A 17,694-nucleotide genomic window follows, 5' to 3' on the forward strand; every position below is an offset into this window, starting at 1 on the left:
ATGGAACAAACTTGGTTAAACAAAACTTTATCGTATTAAGTGGTATAGTAGGCGTTATTATGTGATGTCACTTCTGCAGTAATAACCGTGTTTAAGTTTTGGAAGTATGTTTCCCTTTTCAAAATCATTGTAAAAATTGTGTACGGTACGATACGTTTTGATATTACTGTTTATGTGAATTTTCCTATGGTTTGTTTGAAAATTAACGCTATACTATGATGATATGGTGATATTCATGTAATATTTGGTACGTATCAATTCCCTTCGATTCAGATTTGTAAGAACCCATATTTAAACAGTATCCACTCTTGGTCTACCACCGAAACAGTGATGATATGTAAAGACAAATTGTTATTCTTTCCACCAGAAGGTTCGTATGACAAGGGGCCGTCCATTTAGTACGTACGCATGGAGGGGGATGGGGGTTAACCCAAATGCATACGCTTGCGTATGGGGGGTAATCTACTGATAATGTACGTATGCATAGGAAACGGGTGGGTGGGTGAAATCTCGTTATTAATTTGTCTAATACGTAACCTGTTCGACTGGGTTGAGTCGGCGTTTGAATTTTAACGCACACTAGACAAACTTTTTAAAGTTACGCAGCTTATTTCTTTGATGCAGCCAGACATTCAACGTCGGTGGACTATCTGTTTTATTAAACACGTTAATATTAATAATCCTTGATCATTTCTGCGTGGATTAAATATAGGCCGTTCTATAGATTTCGGGACATGATGCGTCAAGCGTACGTTTGCAGGTGGGGGGGGGGTTGGGTTAAAAAGTACGCATGTGTGCAGGGAGGTAGGAGAGGTCAAACTTTGCCAGTTTTGCGTACGTACTAAATGGATGGCCCCCAATTAGCCCGAAATAAAATCACTACAATCGTTGTGATACAGCATTAATTTTGCTTGAGGCTGTGTTCAGTACTCTATGCTGAGAAGGTTAACCTATTATTCACATCATGCAGTATTTTCTTCCTTACATGGTTCCTTGAAAGAAATGGCTGTGTCATCAAGATAATTGATTCAATACCCTAAACAAACGAGCTGATTACGTTGCAGATAAATTTCACGCAACTCCATGATCAAAAGAGTCCTTTGAACACTGAAGCCAATCGTGGAGAATTCAAGACACAATTTCCGCCCTCTTATTCTGTACAGGTTATCCAGGCGCCTCTTCCACATCTGTGATTTACCTTTGATTCATACGGAAATTAAATCACGATTGCCGTGAATGACGTTTTTGTTATCATTATAACCTTTATGTCCATAAATAGAAGAGGTCATGATACATTAAATAAGTATAATATCTTAATTAAACCTGTGTCCAATATGCGTTGCAGAAAGAACAACTGTCAAAGATGACCACCCCTAATACCATTTTATATTCACATAATTATTATATTTTGGACAGAATATAACAACATGTAACTTTTGACACTACATTCTTATCGCCACTTGTTTCTGTAAGCGTATGCTGTAATGTTATTTGCTATTGCAAAAATAATGCCAGTGTGCCATCTTTTGTATTTATACATTACACGACATCAGTACAGTTGTGTAGAGGAGACAAGACTGCCCTGACAGTATTTGTCCCATAGAACTTAAACACCAGTGGTGAACTCATAGCAGCTGTTTATGTATATCATTTCTAATCTAGAGTGCTTTTACTGCCAAGAAAATTAGATTAAAGGTAATATTACATCAATCAGCTTTTGAAGATTGTTAGGATATGTAGCCAGAAGTGAAATATCATCAGCAACGGTTTGATTAACACAGCTATGAATCCAGGCTGAGGACAGAAGATACCACACCTCTAACATTCCAGCTGAATATTTTAAGATTCTCGTCAAATGGAGATATAGGTAACTTAATAACATGCATTGTAGAAGCAGGACAAAGAGTAGGACGCACGCTACCTTGCGACAGTATATAGGGACAGACGTAAGAGCAACCGACTATGTCGCCCGCGTCATGTGTTATCAGTACCCTGAAGATTCATTTGCCGTCTGATCCCGATTGTTAAAAAGATCTTGGCAGGACTGACTGTCACACCACATTCTTATATCAACACGTTTTGGCCATGATAGGTCATTTTAAAAAGCAATCCACTGCATATATATAAATATATATATATATATATATATATATATATATATATATATATATATATATATATATATAGTAAATAATCAAGATATATACACAGATATCAACGCATATATGTTGTTATGCCGCTTGTTTTCTCAAGGCAATAATCAAATTACATCAATTCGGTAATTTATGTGAGAGATCACTGCTGAAGAACGACACAATCTCCACCCCACTTACTAAAAAGCATATGCTAAATAGGGGCAAACAGACTGTTCATAAAATAGATAATACAGCCAAAATAAATGAATGAATGAATAAATGACATCTAACACAACGAAAGAGATTCGTAATCAAAAACATAGGATTTGCCCAAAATAGTGTTTGGTAACACACCACGATGTAGCAAAACGTATGTTTAACAAGTAAGAATCACTGATGATAAGAGACTATTCTATCTTTGGTAACACAATACATTGCAAGAAAACAATTGACAGTGGTTATGTTTCTAAACTTAGACTGGAGAATGATGAGAAGCTATTATATTAAGGAGCTACACGAGGTAGACAGATCCAAAAAGGAATTCCAGAAACAAGTGCATAGCAAACTATATGATGTATAACATAACAAAGAAACGAATAGATACACAAATATATGCTAACAATTACGAGTCGAAAATATACGTCATATAAACATTCAGTACATGAAATCTTTGTCTTATTTCCATCGATTAAAAGGAACACATAATGGAATTAGACGAAAAATTAAAAATGATAACGTCTACACTGGATAATTAAACTTGTACATCAAGCGAAACACTAAACATATAAACATATAAACTCAAAACCCAACACATCGATACCTAGAAATGATTACTATTGATCATTATAAATACCGGTAGGGGTGGAAACCATCTACAATGTGTAATACCTTTGGAGGGGAGTACAAACCTATTTATTTACAAAGTTTAGAATTAGGGACAGAAATAATGGAAACATGGAAATGGGAATCGAACTCAGTACTTCATTAGTCAGCAGCAACAACCTATTTCAAATTCAGCTTCATTCTACGCACAATAATGTCTTGGAACCAATTAACATCAACCATCACAGAAGCTCCTGACTTTAAGTATGTGTGTCCTATATGTGAGGTATGCATGGGCCAAATATGTGTCCTATTTGTGAGATATGCAAGGATCAAGTATGTGTGTCCTATATGTGACATATGCATGGGTAAAGGATGTGTCCTTTATGTGACATATGCATAGGTAATGTATGTCTGTCCTATATGTGAGATATGCATAGGCAAAGTATGTGTGTTCTATATTTGAGGTATGAATGGATTAAATATGTGTGTCCTATATGTGAGCAGCATAACAGCACCTTTTCTCTGCAATGTGTCTCCAATGAGGGACGACACTCTAATGCTGGTTTAATGTTCCGAAGCTTATATTTGGAGATTTCTTTCCACATCTTTTGACAAGTATAAAGAATATGCCAATTTATGTTATATATGAAGTCTCTATCTAAAATTCCACATTCAGCTATGGGTGACTACACATCAGCTTTGGCGTCTCTACCTGCCTTGTAATTACCCTTACTACCAATGTGACATGGCAGCCCTCAGTATTGTTACAGTAATGCAGCCTACTGAAAATGCAGCTGCTGATTTACTTTCAGTTCATGAACTGTCTGTATTCTATGATATATGGCAATAATAAAAGAATACTGAGATGTATGGTAAAAATAGCAGGATTCTCGAATGTATGGTAATAAGAGGAGTATACTGGGATGTATGGTAAAAATAGCTAATCACAATTAGTACTTCCAGTTCAATACCAACAAATGTAGTTCTAGTCAATTTTTAGAACAGTTTTTCCTCTCTCATTTTGTTGGTGATAGAAGAGTTATATTTATGCATTTTTGGTACGGATTTAAAGGTAATTGTTTATTCTTGAGAATATGAGCTCAGGGTGTTGTTGTCTCTATGTAACTCGCTGACAGTGCACAGTGAGTAATAAGGCACTGGTGATGATCTGGAAGTGAAATCTGTGTTCCATTGCATGATGCTCTGTTTACAGTCCAGCCTCTCAAAAAGAATGCCAGTGAACCTTTGCAAGAACTTCACAATGAAGTCAGCTTTGAAGGTATTTTAGATTAACATATGATTTGTATTGATTGTCAGACAGTGGAAAGGTCAGTACTGAGAAATAAATGTAGAGAACATACAGTAAAATTAATTGTGTTCTATGTCCGTATGGCAATAATAGCAGGATAGTGGGTTGTATAGGGGCAGTCATCGTATACAGCAGTCATTGTATGCCTGTATTGTAATCTTCTCACCAGTTATTATATACTTTTGAGAGAGTAACATTTGTAAGGTGAAGCTGTTTTCGTTTGAAACATGCGCACTGGAGAGAATGTTGGCATACCTCCATGCTTCTTTGATGCAATGTGGCTGACATTTCTTTGGATATTGTACTTGTGAAAATTGTATATGTGTAAACACACTGCGAACTAAAATGTCTGCTCCTTTATGCTAAAAAAAGTCAGCCTGAATTAGTCTAAAGTACACTATCTTTAGCATTTATTAAAATAGGGAATATGAATTTTGCCCAACGAGACCAGCTTCTGAGGGTGCAATGGATGAATTACCAAATATGTAAAATGTAAAAAAAAGTTATCAGCTCTTATTTTACAATTTACATCTGAAGTCCAGGAAGTGAAAATGACCAAGTGGAGCTAGCATTTTTCTTTTCAAGGTGCACATCTGGAGTAAGGCCAAGCTGTATACTATTTAACCCATATTTCACCCATCAATCATACACCATAATAAAGGGAATTAAAGGTATTTTTAACAATACCTAAGATATACATGGTCTTTTTTAAATAACCAGTTTAGCCAATGAGGAAACCTGGAGATATTCTTTTTCTTTCAAATTCTAACCCTATGCAAAATAAGAAACTGTAGAGCGCCAACATATTAAATTTTTCATACAGCAGTCACCAGGGATTAAAATAGTCATACTTTATTAAATTCTTCATACAGCAGTTATCTGGGATTAAAATACAGCCATACAATTTTAAAAGTCTTCATACAGCAGTCATCAGGGATTAAAATAGTCATACAGTATTAAATTCTTCATATAACAGTCATCGGGGATTAAAATACGGTCATGCTATATTAAATTTCCTTGATAAGATCCGTTCTTTATCATTTACCCAGTGTTTTGGATTTCCTTCAAAAAAATTAGAATTTAAAGGTTTCCACATATTGTTTTAAAACTAAAGGGTGATTTTGCTTCCATTTCAATATCTCTATCTTTTAACAATGTCTTAAAACTGTCTTGAAGTATCCTAAATGTTATAAGTGACAATGTAAAGACTTGAAATTGTCTTGAAATATTATGAATGGCATAATTGATAATGTCAAGTCTAAGTCAAAGAAATTTTGAGAGATTTGATTCAAGAGTCAACTGATGTGAGGTGAGCATGGGTATTTCATGCAGGAAATGGATTTCTTGGTTGGTTAAATCAAACTATACTGTTATTGATACCAGGAATTTGTTCTCTTGGTTTAAAACAAGCTAAACTGCTATTGGTACCAGACAATGGCTCTCTTGGTTTGCTAAATAAAGCTAAACTAATTTTTATACCAGGAAATGGCTTTTTTGGTTTAAATCAAGCTAAATTTTTATTGATACAAGGAAATGACTGTCTTCCTTTTCTAAATCAAGCTAAATTGTTATTGATACCATAAAATTGACTTTATTGTTTCACAAAATGAAGCCATTACTAAATTTGTACATGTTATAAGTTATACTATGAAACCTCATTACATCTTTACAAAGTTAATAAATAAGAGTTTGTATAACATAGAAGTTTTTGACTCTTTGAAAACAGTGTATATGTTGATTTTTAAAAAAATCAGCAAGATTCTTTTCCTGAATTTGTTAAATCATTTACAGTCATGAAGATTTTGCATTTACCAAGTCACACTATGTAGCCTTATGAAATGTTTCCAAAGTCAATAAATACAGCGTTTGCATACAAGTTTTTTAATCTTTGGCATTATATGTTGCTTTAAATAAATCACCATGTTCTTTTAGTGAATTTGTTAAAACTTTTAAAACCATTAAGATTTATTATTTGCCTTTTTACGATTACTGAATCTGAATTATGATTGCTGGAATAAATCTATGTAGGTACGCACATATGCCAATACATGAATTTAAAATATATCCATACAAGTCAAAGGTCAAGATCACTGAATCTTGTTTGATAATTTTATATGTGAACTATAAAGACTTCACATTAGGTTAGAAAGAAAACCTACTGGTTTTGAGCTTAGTTGATCAGAGGTCAAGGTCATAGGACTCCAGAAGAAAATGGTTTCCATACAATAGTTTAAGATCCAGACAGTGTGCCTTAAACACTGTACTGATGGGTTCTGCTTAGGATAAGGATCAAGCTATTTCTTTTGGGATGAAAGCCCAGGTCATGGTCACAGTGACTTATAACAAAAAAACTATTTCCAGACACTGTTTTAAGCTGTGTATCACAAATATTCATCCTATGATTAGCTTGCATATGGTGTAAGGAAGGAACATGCATATTTTTGGGTTCAAAGGTACAGGTCAATATGTCACCTTAAAGCGAAAAGTGTCTTTAATTAAAATCAATATGATGGCACCAAACTCTCAAGATTGGCTGCTGTTATGGGAAGAACATAATACGATGAGTTAGAAATGTCACAACAACGTAAATTTTAAAAATGTTTGTTTTCATTACAATTTGTGTCCTGACTCCATATTTTTATACTAAAGTTTTTAAATGGTTTGCCTTTCATAGATTTTCCAAGTTGTTTACTAGTGCATGTTAATGTGTAAATTACATAACATTATATGCATACAAATAAATTTCATTTTTGTAGTTATTTACTAGTGCATGTTAATGTGTTAATTACATGATATGCATACAAATAAGTATTACTTTGTATTTGTTTACTAGTGTATGTTAATGTTTTAATTACATAAGATTATATTCATACAAAATAAATTTCATTTTGTAGTTATTCACTAGTGTATGTTAATGTGTTAATTACATAATGTTATATGCCTTCATTGGACTGAGAATGATCCTAATATTTGAGGAATGCAGGCATTCTCTGTTCTAAATTTATGTAATTTCTTTTGTCCACCAAGTTATTTCTCGTTTTGTTTAATCATTGTGTTCATGTTTACTTGCACTCTCTGACACATATCTTGCCTGGGTGTTGGCATTGCACTCAGAGTTTCCCTTCCCGTTATATCAGTGGTGTAGCTACTAAATTGTAGGCTTCATTGTTGACGCATCTGTTTCTTATCAGCAAACTCTATAGTGTCAGCAGTTTTTACAGGATGTCAGCTATAGTATAACCTTAATCATCCCAATTTGAGATTTTATCGTTTTATTTAGATGACAAAAATCGGACTATAAAAAGCATTCTATGATAGAAACATACATTAATTTCTTGTGATTTTTCTAAGTATATGTAGAGGACAAAAACCTGAGGTAGGATGCTATATGATAATTTAGGCACAACACGTTTTATAGTAGAGTCCAGTGATGAACATGGACCTGGGAGAAATATTATTGCAAGTATATGGTTATTCATTCAGTAATGACAGGGGACAGGGACCTATGGTAAACGTAACATGGTCACAGCATTTCAAACCGTGGAAAGCATTTAAGATACACACACACACACACACACACACACACATATATATATATATATATATATATATATATATATATATATATATATATATATATATGTCTCTGTGTGTGTGTATGTGTGTGTGTGTGTAGCTTCTTTGGGACAATATCAGGATATTTAGTGGACAAGGACCTGATGAAAGTTGCCATATAATAAAAATAATGTTTGTGTATGACTCCAAGTAATGTCAAGGGACCTAGGATAATTATTAATATAAACAGATACTCTTTCATTGAGTACGTGACAATGTTAGGAACCAAAGGTAGGATGCTAAACAACATGTACAAGGCTTTTCTAAGAGTCCTAACAAGAGATGAAAACATAAGATGTTAATTAATACATACACATGCTTATTCTCAGATTACGGATGATAGGTAGAGGACCAGGACGTAAAGCAGTGGCACAGCATTTTGAACCATGAAGAAACATTTAACACACACACACACACACACATATATATATATATAAAAATTCATTGTGATAATACCAATATAATTGGTATGAGGACAAGGAACTGATGATGGTTGCTACAAGATGAGCATAATGTTTGTTTTAGATTCCAAGTGATTACCGGACCTACGAAATTTATATATATATATATATATATATATATATATATATATATATATATATATATATATATCAATCTGATCACAGCCATCTACATATGAATAGGATTGTACACAAGTTATATAATTGATGAGTGAGCCACCATTACTGGACATATATGATATATATTTATTGATTTATGCACATAAAGCCATGATGTGTAACAAAGGGTTGTAAGTAGACAGGTGAGTATCCTTCAAAGGGAAGTGAACAAAGAAAGCAGAAGAATTTCCATTCTAGTTTTAATCCAGATATAGTATTGCATACAAATTGATTAACATTGTTATAAGGATGTTAAAGATACTAACAAGACACATGCAAATAACTATATACTGTTATACACTTATATTTCTAATCTATGTAACAGAAAGAAGCAAAACCAGCAAATTTAGTCAAATTCAACAGATACATTTATTGTTCAAGTTGCAAAGCGAAAAGTTAAGAGGAACCTAAAATATAAATCCCAAATAATCCTAAATGTTCTATCACAAGACATATGAATTCTAATATTGAATTTAGAGATGTACCAACAATATTGAATGTGCTGATATACCATTAGTCCTGATGTATCACACTGAAGCCTCTCAAATTATAGCTGAATACAACTCAATGTGATTCAAGAGACAGATATTAAAATAAAATTAATACTTCTGTTTACCACAACCTTATATAAAATCCGAATACACAATAAAATGACCATGATGTGTGTCACAAGACTTTTTTCTGAAACATGCTAAGTTTGTAAATAAATCTAAACTTGGAACTCATATATGAGTAAATAACTTATTTGTACATTAAAAACATAAAAAACAATAAGAATAGTCAGCTATGAAAAACCTCAAATTCTCTCAATTACTGACAAAGGTCAAGGACATAATACATATTAAATATAAATAACAATACATTGATCATTGCGAGGAATGGATGGTTTCATAGATAGATAGATAGATAGATATTTAGGTAGACATACATATAGATAGATAGGCATACAGACAGATGGATAGATAGGTATATATATAGATAGATAGATAGATAGACATACATATAGATAGATAGATAGATAGATAGACATACAGATAGATAGATATCAGGACTTGAATTTAACACAAATTTCTTTGTAGCCAGAAGGACTAGTATATTGAGAAATTTACTAGTCCTGCCAATTCTGTACTAGTCCTGTTCACAAAAGAATGTCACACAGCTTTCATGTACGTTTACCGATTCAATTTTAAAGTTCGAACAACCCGGAACAAAACTGAATGTTTTCTATGTGTTTGTTTTTTGCGAATTGCTTACACCAGTTACACCACATAACGTTCCTTTCCTCGTCATAATTCACCCATTCCCTGTCTTTTGTCCAATTCATCTGAAATTTTCCATTACGCTTTTCCCTATCATAAGAATTATTCCTCGTCCTTCTCAATCAACTTTTCCTTTTTATCCGGTGGCTGAACACCTTTTATCAAATGCCACATTTTGCCTGTCTTACAAGGAGGGAATTGTGCCTTGTTTTGAAATACGAGATGTTATAGTATAGCTGACGAGAATTATTTAAAGCAAGAAAAGGAATGGCACAGTGTCCTTTATATAAGAAATTCAGAGCAAGAAACACGTTTCAAAACACGTGTCTTTTCCCCCTCCCACAATTGCATGATCAAAGCAATGGCTATTGTAAATACGGTTATAAAATATTAGCATCAGAAGATAGTGTTAGTTTCAGCTTGGAAAAGGTGTGTTCCCATCAAACGAAGTCATCTGACACTCGGCGAGTTGTATTTAACAGCTCCAATTACTGTATCATAAGTCGTAAGTTTGGTAATTGTTCCTAATTAATCGAACCTCAATGTATTGTTGAAATTAATAATAAGGCGGAAAATTTTCAAATCTTAGATGCCCATGCTCAGAGATTTTAATTCCCAACAAATGTACAGCATTCTGCTTGGATATCTCCACGTGTATTCAATTATTTGTTCATTCTTGTAAGGGAAAATATAAAACCTATTCTTATCATCATAGAAAAAGTAGTTGTATGGAAAGGATGTGTCAATAACGTAATCGTAATAAATTGATCTAATTCTTACAATTATTTCGATGGAAATGTAAAATATTTAGTTTCCTGTTTGTGACTGTTGGAGCGTTTGGATTGCGAGCAAAAAAGAAAAGAACCTTAAATAAACAAAACGTGCAAACTAATTTCTTTGAATAGTTTTTTCCGTGTTCTTTTGTGTGGTATACCGCTTTGTAGTTTGTTACTGTGGTCGAGTGAATAAAGTGTGATACCACATCATTTTTTCATTTAATTCTTTATCAGATTAACTAGGATCAATTACCAAACTTCCGTTGTTAATGACGGAACCATAATTTGCACTATTAAGTGAAATGCACAAAATCGGATGGATTCTTATTATAGAAACGCACCTTACCGAGGCAGAAATTTACTTCATCTTCTAATGCTAATATTTTATGACTGTGTTTACAATGGACACTGCTTTCATTCTACAGAACATTTGCTAAGTCAAGTCTTTCTTAGGGAATGGCGTAAACAAACGCTGACTATTGAAAACCGAAACTTACTAGCCCATCAGTCTATTAACATTGTGAAAGTTACTAGTCAGCAGGAAATCTGCTAGCCTCGGGCTAGCGGACTACCGCTAATTTCGAGCCCTATAGAGATAGATAGATAGATAGATACTTAGATGCATACATTAAAGGACTGCCTTATCTGCTGACAGGCGGTTTTGTAGGTAGGTAGTTGCATATCATAAAGAAGAAAATTTAGACTGCAAGACATATGGCAAGGATCCGTTTCTATATGTGTCTGTCACAGTGGTTGTAGTCTCAAAAATTTCTTTAGATATTACATGATTAAGTGTACATATTTTAGCATGCTTACCATGCATGCGTTGCTGAAACAACCATGATATGCATTGTAAATTCTAAACTGATCATCCTGATCAAACTTCATTTTCAGTAGAAACCGAGAAGACAGAAATATTTTGACATTGCATAAGGTTGCTTGCATCGGACAATTTATTTTATGATGTATTTAACACCCTATAATTGAATCTTTTATTAGTAGATAAATTAAATCAGTAATATGACATATTTTTTTTAACATTAAATTTTATTTCAAATTACAATTAATTCTTCACTATAAGACATGACTCGACATATCAACAAATATGAAGAACATCATGTCATTCATAAAGGTCATTGTTCCAGAAACAATGTACAAGCAGTTATACTTGGGCAGAGTAGGGGTGTTGTAGAAAGTGCAATAAGTCTCTATTGTTACTTAAATTAAATTTGCTTAAATAATGCTTAGAGCCCTTGATATATTCATATGCCTGATGCGACAGGAAAGAAAAATACATGGACTCGACAGATTGCACTAATAGAAACAATTCTTGCAAAATGTACAGTCCAAAAATGTAAGGAGAAAAAACATTATCATTTAGAAATGTTTTGTTGTTTAAATGATATCGAGATGATTAATTAAAATTTAGTTCGCATGTTAAAAAAGACTAAATCGATTTTGATTTGAATTAGGCAGTTGTCACCTTAGTGATTAATACATAACAATTTCTTGTAATGCAAGATAAAAATACAGAGTTTGAAACGTTCCGTAGATTAATCATTCTTTTGTATAAAAGAATGTTTCGTCTATTAACTGTGTCATAAAATCTGCTATTAAAAACACCATCTTGCTTGTGTCTTTTGTAAGTAGCGTACGAAAATGGGCAATTAGTGGTCTAAACCTATGTTCCATTTGCGAAGTCAGGAAACAATCCACTTGTCGGTTAATTAAGTTCAAATTTTCAACAGAGACAGACCCATGACGCAATTCTACACAAGAATGTAGGCCTAACCTCGTTTACGTACATAGGGATGAGTTTTACAATATCTGCCCTAAAATGCCAAATGCCTCATTCATTTTTTAAAATTAAAATTTAAAAAAATAGAAGAATATGGGACTAAGAGGGAGATACTTGAAGCTAAAAGAGCACCTTTTTACTTGCTAGTTGAATGTCACCTGAAAACAAAAGCAAGAGGTTAATATTATTATTATTACTATTATTATTATTATCATTATTCAAATGTGAACAGCTTTTAAACAGTGTTAACTACAACTGAGCTTTTTTATATTATGTCATTCTTTAAAAATGAACTATTGCATTAGCCGTCATATTTTATAAACTGTTCAGGATCTTTAAACTTCTTAGTCTATCTTAATACTACATTTGTTATCATCAATAAGAATTCATTGTTGCCTGGACAACTCATTGGCTATAACTATATGGTGTTGTTTCTAAGATAAGTAATGGCAGCCTGTAGATAAAGTTTATACAAACAAAATTATGATAGGATCTATCTATCTATCTATCTTCATTTATTCAAAAAAGAAAGAATCAAACATTCGGCCTTATCATCCGTAAATGATAAATCCTTTTGACTTATAAGGCGACAAGTTTGTGAATGTTGTTTCTTTAGATCTCACAGAAAGCTTGATTATATTGGCGTTAGAACTCATTGCACTCTCGGCCTTTTTAAGAAAACTGTATTTGCAAATGTTTTCATGCTTTAATTCATTCAGAGTTCATTCGATCGTCTTATTATAGATTAAGAACTATTCATTAGTTTCTTGCTGTTTTTCGTATTTTTACATGCCCTCAATTGACAATGATTAGCTGTTCCTCGTTTTTCCATCCACGATGTCCTGTTTGATTCAAGCTTGATTTACCAGTTTTGTACGTCATATCTCTCCATGTTTCTTGTTCTCTAATTCGTATGCAGGTTGATGACAATAACACTTACCACAAGTGAATGTAATATTGTTTGACAGAAAAGCTTTTGATATTTATATTAGTATCCTTGACAATTTGACAGATACATTTATTTTGATTGAAACTGTGTACTTAAAGTGGTTGAATTTAAAACTCAGTTTAGTAGCTTTAGTGACACTTAAAAAGTTACTTTCACCTATTACTGGTATGTTGTCAAAACGTACCAGTCACGTTCGGTTAGTTACTTGATCTGTCTCTAAAGAGGATACCTAAGCAACATCCTTATTGTTCTCACTCTGCAACAAACAGATGGAACCTTTCACAGCATATCAAAGCAATCTCTGTAACAGAACAAATTAAATGGACACTTTGAAGAAAGCCATTATATTATTATCGTTAAAGACATATTCAGAAGGAGAGGAATGTACGAAGACAGAAAGCGGCAGGTTACAAATGCTGCTAAATGAGCAGCAACTTGAAATGAAAAACATTAGAAATCACAATCTTACTAATATCGACCGAACAGTAATAGAGGAAGCTTTCAATCTTCTGTAAAACGAATAAGCACTGAGGTGACAAAAAGTAAATACTTAGACTTCTCAAGCTATGCAAAGCAGAAGAAAGTTTGAACAGATTACTTATATTGCAATTAATCGTGTATAAAAGAGATTATTGGTTCATTTTCATCAAAGATTTCCGCCGATGAGGACCATGAACAAACAGAGAGATAGCGAAGGACAGTGACTTCCCTGAAAAATAAAATAATACGAAAAGAGCGAATAGAATACAAAAGGTATTTTTGGTGTCACTATCCTTATTGAATTTCATGCTTTTTGCTATCGATTATATCAAGAAATAATAAAAACAGTACGTCATTCAACATAAAAGATAACATTACACGTTGGATACATTTATCACCAAGCTGTTGTAGTTTCCTTTTTTGTTTGATAATGGGCTTGAATATATCCGGTAGTAGAATTTAAAATTAAATAAACAATTATTAAATCTAATTTCACCTGCATCGTTACATGCAGGCTTAATAGGTCCTTGTTGTCAGGAAAGCTATTAGGGTAAAGTATAGTTGAACGATCTAAACTGTATAGGAAATAGACTAATCATTCCCTTGATCTCATTGCAATATTGGATATCACGAAACACTCCGAGTGTGGACCGTTTTGTTTCCGAATAAAATAGCTTCTTCTTCGTACATTTTCATGACTTTTCGTAGCCATTTGTTTCTGTAGTATTTCATACAATATGTAAATCGTTTGGTGTTGTTAACCAGATTAAAAACTTTGTTTTTAATGTTCTTTCCTTCTCAAACGACACTTTTAATAAATCTCTAAATAAACGTATGAATTAATCGTTTGGATTAAACATGTGTAATACAGTGTACGAAAGGTGACATCCACTGCTATAATAATAAATATATTTTTCGTAATAATGTAGTATAGCGTAGCTATTGTTCATCAGTGTATCGTACCGCGACACAGCGATATCAGAGTTTTCATACTGTATCACAAACTTGAATAAAGTTCATATTTAGATATTGTGTCACAACTTACATTCACTATACTACTTTCTGTCGGTCTTTGTCATAGTCTCAGGAAAAAGCCATCCAAAATAAAACAAAAACAAACTAATACGCTGCAGTAAAGTAGTTTGCATACCTAAAAATGTCAATGTAGATCCTCGGCAAATAGTAAGCGATTTTAAAAGCAGCTTTTGAGACCTCTACAACATTACCATGTAGTTTTGTATTCGCTTGTCGCCAAACATGTGTAACGAAACGGATTTACTTCTATATCTGTCAAGGCACAAGTTCAAGTTTAGTTAAGATCTGGACAGAGATGAGAAAATCCAAACCAGCAGGTCAAATGGAGACAACAAATTATTTATATTACTATTAAAGCATAATTTTTAATCTAGAACTGGACAGAGATAGGCAGATACAAATTATTGGGTCAAATGGAGACAACACAGTTTACGGTTCATCTGGAAAGTATCAAATCTCTGATACATAATGTTTGAACTTTTATATCATAAATTGTAAGATTTGTGGAACAATTCTGAAAGATAAATTACCTCAGGAAAAAAGACACCATTCCTTTGTTTAACTCCTTTGAAAATATTGCAAGCACAGTCCCATAAACTATCTGGTATTTAAACTATATTCATAAAATAAATGCTGGTAGAAAGAGTTAAAAGCTACCGAACCAGTTAATTCAACCTGCTCTCTAATCTGTATCCTCACATATCAGTTACTGCGATTTCATTGGCTAGTTGCTTATTAAAGGTAGATGCGCCTTTATAGTTTTTGTAATTCAAACTTCAGTTTAAATATGTTATCACCATTGTGTATCAACATGAGTCTCCAATACAGAATATCCTCCTAACCTGCATACGTCTGGTTTAATTTGGTATGTGCATTTGTCTCACACACCAAGGTTTGTTTTGGATGAGTTTTATATCGTCAACTTCATTGTGGAAAGAGTTGTAGCCCTTGACAATTACCTTTTTATCTTCACATTGAACGTTGCCTGTAAACAGTACCGCTACTGGAACATTCAACGTTTTATGATTGAATTTGGTATGAATATCATCTCGTCAACGTAGATACGTTTTCCCAAAGGCCAGCCGCCTGGATTGTGATCATACCACATATGCAAGGCCCCTACCTTCACCACCCTCTCCATCCACTACTCTTTTCAGACCCACAAAGCGTACTTAATTATACTTTTTACAAAGTTTCGTTACGTCCCCAATATCAACACAAGAACTGGGTATACTGCAAGATCAAATATAGTGATCTACATTTTGGAGACCTCGAAATATGGAACACATCTACTTATTTTGGAGTCAAACTGTCAAAGGTCACGCTGCTAATGACTCAAAGAAAAATAGTTTCATACTAATTTCAGTTCTTGAGTAAGTTCCTTAAACAAACTAGAAATTGCCGTCTCATAGTTTAATAAAAACAAATTAAAAAACCTGCTAGTTACAAATGTCAGGGGTCACTGTCATGTTACGTCTAATAATAAATAAATTAACTGTGTATTACAGTATGTTTAGTTCAAGACCGAATATCGTAACCAATGTGCTACATCATTTGGTGAAAGATTAACTGTGTAATAATATTATTCATATTTTGATAGTGACTTTTGTTTGACTTTTCAACCACATACAAAAACAATATAGGGAAAGCCAACCTGAAGCTTTCTTCCTAACCCTAAGGATTTCATCAGCAGACTGATTTAATCTCTACTGACTGCTAACATTGCTCGATGGAATGGTGATGATGTTAACACATTATCCCAGTTCAGCGTCGGTGTGTGATAACACCCCAGCCCCGCTCAAACCAGGCTTGTTCTCGATCTAGGATATTTAACGAGTGTCAAGTAACTGGCGTGCCAGTCTAAACATTGTGGATTTGCCGTGATACCTCAGACGAGCTTGAACATGCTGCATGTTGCCTACATCTATTAGAAAAATAGACCATTGTAACCTATTCTTTATGCAGAAAATTACAATATCATTAAAATAAATAAAATAAGCACTAGGAATATGACAGCGCGGTCATGTCTGTGCAATTTCTCAAATTAAATATTAATATGTTTCCTTAATGTTATACAAATATAGTTTAACCGAAGCCATGTCAATCCTGATTGTTGAATGATCTGCACCTTAAAATTTGTAATCATTACAATTCCAGATGAAAATAACTGATCGATATGGACTCTTATACAATGATGGTCCAAGAAAATAGTACGTCGAGTCTAATCGTCACAATATACGTTTCAACGTGCATAGCTTTTATTATGATATCTTAGAGCGTGAAATTCATTTAAGTTTGTACTGAATTACACATTTAGGTTGACCTAGTCCATATATATCCACATCGTTTTACCTAGTTTTGCTGTATATGTTTCTCGTGACGGGACAATCTAATGGAATACGAATGTATGAGGATCTAAATGAAGTGAATAATTGCAGTCTAAAGATTTGTGTAATCAAATGCTGAAAAAACGACACATGTTATTGAAATATTGTTGAACGCATACATGAAATGTATGACGTTTACTATAATATCCCATTTCATTTAATTTAATCAACCCAGGCTGACGTACTTGCCTTGTGACAAAGTAATACAACAGTTCAAAAATCGATACCGTTGCTATTTGAGAACCAAAACACATAATCCATATCACTGGAGAGATAAATACCGTATGTTCAAGTTCAATTTGTAACCTTGTAAACCTCTATCCTATCGTGCAGAATGCAAAACCCTAACCGGTATCCAACCCCACATTTATTTCCTAATGTCGATGATACTAAAATATTTTATTTGTACGGATTACACTTTAGAAAATGTGCAGTTTCAAAGGCTTAGTCACATTATTGACAGCATGATTGCACCTTTAAACTTCACACCGTTGCAAAGCGATGTG

This window comes from Sinohyriopsis cumingii, chromosome 14 (assembly GCF_028554795.1).
Source record: "Sinohyriopsis cumingii isolate HCF-2022 chromosome 14, ASM2855479v2, whole genome shotgun sequence".
Taxonomy (NCBI): Eukaryota; Metazoa; Mollusca; class Bivalvia; order Unionida; family Unionidae; genus Sinohyriopsis; species Sinohyriopsis cumingii.